Source organism: Kogia breviceps, chromosome 4, assembly GCF_026419965.1.
Source record: "Kogia breviceps isolate mKogBre1 chromosome 4, mKogBre1 haplotype 1, whole genome shotgun sequence".
In the NCBI taxonomy this organism is placed as follows: domain Eukaryota; kingdom Metazoa; phylum Chordata; class Mammalia; order Artiodactyla; family Physeteridae; genus Kogia; species Kogia breviceps.
The window spans coordinates 141,262,173-141,270,161 of record NC_081313.1 but is presented as its reverse complement, the minus strand read 5'-3'; the positions used below and the strand labels follow the sequence as shown (position 1 = coordinate 141,270,161).

The 7,989-nt window shown below is 32.4% G+C and overlaps 1 pseudogene; it reads right to left on the bottom strand.

Moving 5' to 3' along the window:
- Positions 1-6,458: 6,458 nt before the first annotated feature.
- LOC131755757 (large ribosomal subunit protein eL42-like) lies at positions 6,459-6,801 on the bottom strand (annotated as a pseudogene).
- Positions 6,802-7,989: the final 1,188 nt, after the last annotated feature.

Sequence of the window (7,989 nt, the reverse complement as noted above, 5' to 3'; positions counted from 1 at the left end):
GTAGAATTCAGCAGTAATGAGGTTGAATCCTGAGATCTCATTCAAAATTCTAAGGGGCATGGATTGTACCCTCAGTAATGTTGAGTTATTGTTAGATTTTGATCCAAGGAAGCATGGAATTTAATAGAATAAAAGATAATTCTTTTGGCTGTTGAAGAATGGTTTGACAGTGGAGCTTGATGAGAGGCAGTTAGGAGTTGACTAAATACATTAGGAAGGGCCTCAAGGGTGCAACATTGGCAGTGGCCACAAAGACTGGCAAGAGGGACAAAAACATTAGAAATATTTAAAAGAGAGAATGGGATAGGAATTAATGAGTGATTGGATATGGTGGCCGATACCATAACTGTATTTAACTGTTCTTTCTCAAAATCAAGACCTGATTCTAGAGAGAGAAAAGTGATATGAAGTACGGACTACAAAGGTGTAGTACATACATACAGGTGTATGTTATGAAACAATATTATTAGATATTTTTTTAAATTGTGTTTAATTAGCGTATTCTGTATTCCCAAAGCAATCTCTGACATAGGTAAGTAAAATACACATTATTAAGCTGTGAAAGTAAATAGATTTTTTGCAACCTTTTACATCATTAAAATGTGAAATGGCATAAGAGTTGTAAGCAAAGTACAAGAAACTCTTGTGTGCTCTTTATTCAGATTGACCATTTTGCTGTACTTGCTTTATCACTATCTCTGTCCACATGGAGATAGAGGAGATGTGCATATATTTTTAAACCATTTGAGAGTCATTTGCAGACATCATGCTTGCTCACCTCTAAATACTTGAGTGTCCATTTCCTAAAAACAAGTTTACAATTTGCTAATATGTTATGAACAATATCCTCATCTATGATCATAAGAGATACTTGTTTGTAATACTTGTTTCTTTAATGCCTTGGTTTGATTTTTGTATCAGTGTATACTGGCTTCATAAAATGAGCTGGAACGAGTTCTTTCCCTTCTCTTTCATAAACAAATTTATGTCAGATCAGTATCACTTTTTCCTTGAATGTTTGGTAGTGTTCACCTATCATGTATACTATTTGGACCTAGAGTTTCCTTTGAAGAAAGTTTTTAATAGTCAGTTTGAATTTTTTACTAGACAAAGGGCTTTTCAGATTTTTAGACTCTTCTGTGTATTTTATCAGTTAAAAAGTTCAAGAAATTTGTCCAGTGCATTTTTTCATTAAATTTATTAGCATAATATTTCCTGTCTTCCTTTATTATTGTTTATGAACTTTTTATTTTGAATTTCAGACTTAAATGATAGTCACAAAAATAAATAATAAATATATTAATTTAATATATAAATTTAATATATATAATTTAATATATAAAATATATAAAAATTTATAAATTTATAATATATAATAAATTTATAATATAATAATATATAATAATATATAAATATATATAAAATATATAATAATATAATATAATAAATTTATAATATATAAAAATAAATAATATCTGCATACCCTTTCATTATATTCCCTAAATGTTAATATTTTAATACTTACACTTTGTTTTCCCTTTTGCTCCCTTTTATACATGTATGTTTATAAAATGTAATAAATATATAATGTAACACAAATACAAATTTCTGAACTCAGTACTGTGTACTGAGTAAATTACAGATGTAATAACCCTTTACCCCTAAACACATCAGTATGTATTTCCTAAAAACAAAGATATTCTTTTATAACCACAATACAATTTTCAAAATCAGGAAGTTAACATTGGTACAATACTATTACCCAATATACAGACCTCATTCAAATTTTACCAATTGTTTCACTAAATATCCTTCCTAGCAAAAGGAAAAAAAATCAACAAAAAACAAAAGTTCTCTGTTCCAATTTCCAATTCACATTTCATTTAATCGTCAAGTCTCTTCAGTCTTCTTTAATCTGATAGTTTCTCAGTCTTTTCTCTCATAACCTTGAGGTTTTTGTAGAATGTCCTTCAATTTGTCTTCATAAAAATAATTTTCTTGTTACGAGATTTGAGTTACGAGTTTCTGTCAAAAATATCTCAGAAACTGTACTTCCCTGGTAGTGCAGTGGTTAAGAATCTGCCTGCCAATGCAGGGGACACAGGTTTGAGCCCTTGTCCGGGAAGATCCCACATGCTGCAGAGCAATTAAGCCTGTGCACCATAACTACTGAGCCTGTGCTCTAGAGCCCATGAGCCAGAACTACTGAAGTCTGTGCACCTAGAGCTCGTGCTCTGCAAAAAGAGAAGCCACCGCAATGAGAAGCCCGCACACCACAATGAAGTGCTCGCCACAACTAGAGAAAGCCCACGCACAACAACAAAGACCCAACGCAGCCAAAGATAAAATAAAATAAATTAAAAAAAAGAATATCTCAGAAACGTTGTGTCCTTTCCAGTAAATCAAATCAGTAGGCATATGATATCTATTGGAATTTTTTATGGTGTTGTCAACTTTGAACACTTGGCTTTGCTGGTGTCTATAAGTTTTTTCCACCATAAAGTTTCTACTTTGCCATTCATAATTAGAAAAGTATTAATACTTGGAGACTATGAAAATAACCAGTTTCTCATTAAACACTGACCTATTAGTTTTAGCATCAATCAATGGTTCTAGCCAGAAACAATTATTACTATGGTAATTAACAAACGGTGTCTTTTTAATCTCATCATTCCCTTCTACATTTTAGTTGGTGTTGTCCTGTACGAAGGGTTTTTGCATATCTCCCATTTAATTTTCTCATTTATGTAATGGTCTCTTGGATTCTTATTTATTGGATAAAATCTGTTGATATAATTTATTTTTGCTAAAATATTCCTAGTGTTGGCCACATGGACTCACTTTCAACTGTGTCTGTGTCCTTTGATGTATACTAATCATTTTTTGAGCACTTTCTTACTGGAAGTCTCCAGATTCATATGTCGCTGGGTCTGCCCCAGCCTTGGAGTTAGTCTTTTTCCAAGGAACTGTTGAGAATCATATTTAGAAACCATGATCTTGGCATGACATGTTACTGGGTGTCATTGCTTGTAAGTGGCCTAAGTAGACTGAGATAAGAACTACATAGATATGTGTATGTATGTACATAGACATATACACATCTGTATCTAGAACTATGACTTCATACTGATACTTCCAATGTTATAGGATTCTCTCTAGCCTTCCCCCTTTCCACATTTGTAATTCTCTTCCTTGACATTGAGAAACTTGAGTCTCATCCAAAATATACTTACTTATTTCGTCAATCCTAGAGTATATATAATATTTGTATTTTGTAATGCTAAATTTGGTCAATTTAGTTTTGCTAAAACTGAAAAATGCATCTATTGCCTAGAGTTTAACCTTTGTTTACTGTTCTTGTTTTCAGCTTGAGGGTATAGAGCAAAAGTAAGGTATTCCAAAGTTAACTTGGGGCTTCTCTGGTGGTGCAGTGGTTGAGAGTCCACCTGCCGATGCAGGGGACACGGGTTCGTACCCCGGTCCGGGAAGATCCCACATGCCGCGGAGCGGCTGGGCCCGTGAGCCATGGCCGCTGAGCTTGCGCGTCCGGAGCCTGTGCTCCGCAATGGGAGAGGCCACAACAGTGAGAGGCCCGCATACCGCAAAAAAAAAAAAAAAAAAAAAAAAAGTTAACTTGGAATGGTTCATTTTTCTTCTTCATTATGATTGTTATTCATTTGAATTAGTTATGTTCTTCTGTTTCTGTTTCTATTTCATTTTATTCTCCCCCCATCCTTGTTGATTTTATTTATATTTTTATGTATATTAAAAATATGTTTTAATAGCTCGGACTATACAAAATTTATGCTTGAAAGTGTCACTCCTCCAACCTCTGCCATTCCTTTTGTCCCGTTCCCATTTTGTCATCCCTTTCACCCTAAACGTACACCATAGGTAACCCATCTCTTTCTAGTTTATCCTTCCTATGTTTCTTGTGCAAATGAGGAGATTTCTACAAGTTTTATTTCCCCTTCTTTCTTAAGTAGAGGTAGCCTGTAGCTTCTTTTTTTGCACTTGGATTTTTTTTTTCACTTAACACTGTATTCTTATTATCCTTTCTAACAGCAATTGGATTTGTAGTGATGTTCCCTCTTTCATTCCTGATGTTGATAATTGTGCTTTCTTGCTCTCTCTTTTATTTTTTTCATACTGTTTTTGTGAGGAGCTGATCATTTTTATTAATCTTTTCAAAGAAACGGCTTTGGGCTTTAATTTTATCTACTATTTGTTCTTTATCTCACTTATTTCGGCTCTTATCTATAGAATTGCCTTCTACTTATGATGGATTTATTTTGCTTAGCTTCTTAGGATGGAAGCAGATTGTTGATTAAAAATATATCTCCCTTTCTAAAATAAGCATGTAAGGCTATACATTTCTCACTAACTACTGTTTAAACTACATTCAACATGTTTCTATGTGTTGTGTTTTCACTGTCACTCAGTTTGAAATACTTTTTAATATGCCTGTAACTTCTTTGATCCATGCATTACTTCTATGTATACTGTTTAGTTTCCAAATATATAGGGTTTTATAGATTTTTTAAAAATTGATTCTGATTTAATTCCACTGTGGGCAAAGAATACAGACCCTAATATAACAATCTTTTAAACATTTTGAGACTTTTTTTTACTGGCTCAGCATATAGTCTGTATTTTTTGAACATTCTGTATACACTTGAAAAGAATGTGTATTCTTATAATTGCTATTTGCTGAGTGTACTGCTCTGTAAATGTTATCTAGGTCAAGGTGGTTAATAATGCTCCTATTTTCTATGTTCTTACTGATTTTTTTTTTTTCTGGATTGTCTGTAAGTTACTCAGAGAGGAATGTTAAAGATGCTAATGAGTATTTTGGGTTTGTCTGTTTCTCCCTTTAGGTCTTTCAATTTTGCTTGATGTTTTTCAAAGATCTCTTAATAGGCACATACATTTCTGATTGTTGTATTCCTGAAAAACTAAGTTTTGTCATTATGAAATATTCTTTATTATCTCTTATAATAATCCTTGCCTTAAATTCTATTTACTATTAATATAAGTCGCTCCAGTTTTATTATGTTTATTATGTATATGATAAATCATCTTTCATTCTTTTACTTTTAGGTTATCTTTTACCTTAAATTTAAATGCCATCATTTTTAGAAAGCATATAGTTCTGGCTTTTTATTTGCAGTCCAGTCATCTTTCACTTTTAATTGAAGTATTCAATCCATTTTTGTATAATGTAGTTATTAATCTGTTAGCTTTAAGTCTATCATTTTGCTATTTGCTTTTATTCAGATTGGCTGGCTTGTTTATTTATTTATGGTTTCCCTATATCTTCTTTCATGCCATATTTTAGGTTTTTCAGATAGTTTTAGTAGACCATTTTATTGGCTTTTTAACTATACTTTGTTTTGTTGACTGTCCTAGAGATTATAATATGCATTTTTTCCCCTCGTTCCCTAGTATCTTTATTTATTTTTATTTTATTGAGGTAGAGCTGATGTACAATATTATATAAGTTACAGGGTACAATATAGAAATTCACAATTTTAAAGGTTGTACTCCATTTATAGTTACTATAAAATATTGGCTATAACCCCTGTGTTGTACAATATAGCCTTGTAGCTTATTTTAAACATAATAGTTAATACCTCTTAATCCCCTACCCCTATGTTGTCCCTCCCCTCTTTCTTCTCCCCACTGGTAACCACTAGTTGGTTTTCTATGAGTCTGTTTCTTTTTTGTTATGTTCACTAGTTTGTGGTAATTTTTAGATTTCACATGTAAATGATATCATACAGTATTTGTCTTTCTCTGTCTGACTTATTGTACTTAGCATAATGCCCTCTAGGTATTTACCCATATATTTATGACTTTCTATGCTCTGCATTAGCTTATAGAATCCCAATCTATCATCATTTTCTTTAAGTTTGAATAACATGCTTTAGCATTTCTTAAAGTGCTGGTCTGCTGCCAATAAATTCTTGCACTTCCTATTTACCTGAAAATATCTTTGTTTTGCCCTCATTTTAAGGTTATTTTCACTGGACATAGGATTCTGGGTAAAAGAGTTTTTCTTTTAACAATTTAACCATCATTCCATAGTGTTCTAACCTCTTTTGTTTTCAGTATCAGTTGTCATTTTTATTGACAGGAGACTATAATGTTCCCTATATGTGGTTTTTTTCCTCTGTCTGGTTTCATGATCTGCTTATTTTTGGTTTTCAGAAATTGGACTATAATATGCCTAAGTTTGTTTTTCTTTGTAATTATCATAACTGGGATTTTATGAGCTTCTTGGATCTGCACATTTGTTTCCCCCCCACCAAGTTTAAGGAATATTCGACTACTTCCACTCCCCCTCTTTCTTTTTTTCTGTCTTGTTTTATCTCTTCTCTCTCTACCATATATATTATATTGCTTTATATTATTAAAATATTTATATTATTGTCTTCATACTGAAGCAAGAGATGAAGCTAGAAGTAGCTTGCTTGTCCCTTTCTCTCATCTTCTCCCAGCTCACAATGCTTGCATCTCTTAATAGCCCACATTATCTTGGATCTGCAGTCCTAGTGCATTCAAGTCTCAGCACAATCTCCTTTGGAGTTTTAGACTTTTTCTAGAAAATCTTAGCCCACTACAGCCACTCTGCTTCCTGTCATAATGTCATTTGCCCTGGGCATGTACGGAATCCTTGCCCTTCTTGTACTATGTCATTTTGTGGAGGTGGTGTTTGCCATGTGACTTTCAAAAAAGCCAGCGGGTTTTAGGAATGTTCACAAATGTTTCAGTTGTGTTATCGGTGTGGGTGCCATTGCATATATTTTATATCACTTGATATTTTCACATGAGTCTCAGAAGTTCTAATCATTTAGTTTTAATCTTTATTTTCTCCATTCTTCACATTGGATAACATACTGATATTCTATCTTCAGAAAATAATATTAAGAAGATAATCTATCTTCAATTTCACATATCCCTCCTTTCTGCTATCTCCAGTCTGTTTCTCGAGACTTTTCAAGGAAATTTTCATTTCAAGTATTTTACTTTACAGTTTAAAAATTTTTATTTTATTCTTTCATTCAGTTTTCATTTTTCTGCCTAGTTTTACTTTCTTTTCATTCATTATGATATGTTATCCTTTATAGTCTGAAACATAGATTTAATAGATGTTTTCAAGTCCTTGCCTGCTAATTCCAACATCTTGAATATTTCAGGCTCAGTAACAATTGACTGCTTTTTCTCTTGACTCAGGATTAAATTTTCTTGTTTCTTTGTGAATCTACTAATTTATTATTTTATACTGCATATTCTGAGTGAAACATTGTTACAGCTAATGTTTCATACTGTGAATCTTGGTATTTCCCAGGCAGTTGTTCACAAGTAAGCCAAGGATTTGATTTGTATTTTTATTTCCTCTTTTCCTAGATTTTCCCCTTCACTTTCTAGCTGCTCTGGCAGCCCTAAACTCCATCATCTGACTTCTTAATTCATTATGACTTTGATAATTCTGCTTATATTTTCTCCATCCAATTCCCTGCACATTAGAAAATGCCCACAGGTACAAAGTTTAATAAATGTGAACCTTATCCAGGGATGTTTCCTTCTGTCAAGGGCCAACTTCCCTCCTTTTTTTTTTTTTTCTTTCCCTGCTTTTTATTGCCCTCCAGACCTGTTTTTTCCAGTGTTTACAAATGTTAGATGTGACAGAGTTAGTAACATACAAGCATCACTACCATTACAGGAAGTAGCATTTGAGTACATAGATATTTTCAACTTGCAAGATCAGTACTGTTCTGTAGAAATATAATATTAACTACCTTCATTATTAAAATTTTTCTAGTAGTCACATTAAAAAAAGTAAAAATAAATAGGGAAATATACTTTTAATACTATATTTAGCCCCACATATCCAAACATTACCATTTCAGCAAATAATCAACATAAAATTCATAGTAAGATATTTTCTTTTTGTTTACTAAGTCTGAAATCTGGTGCATTTATACT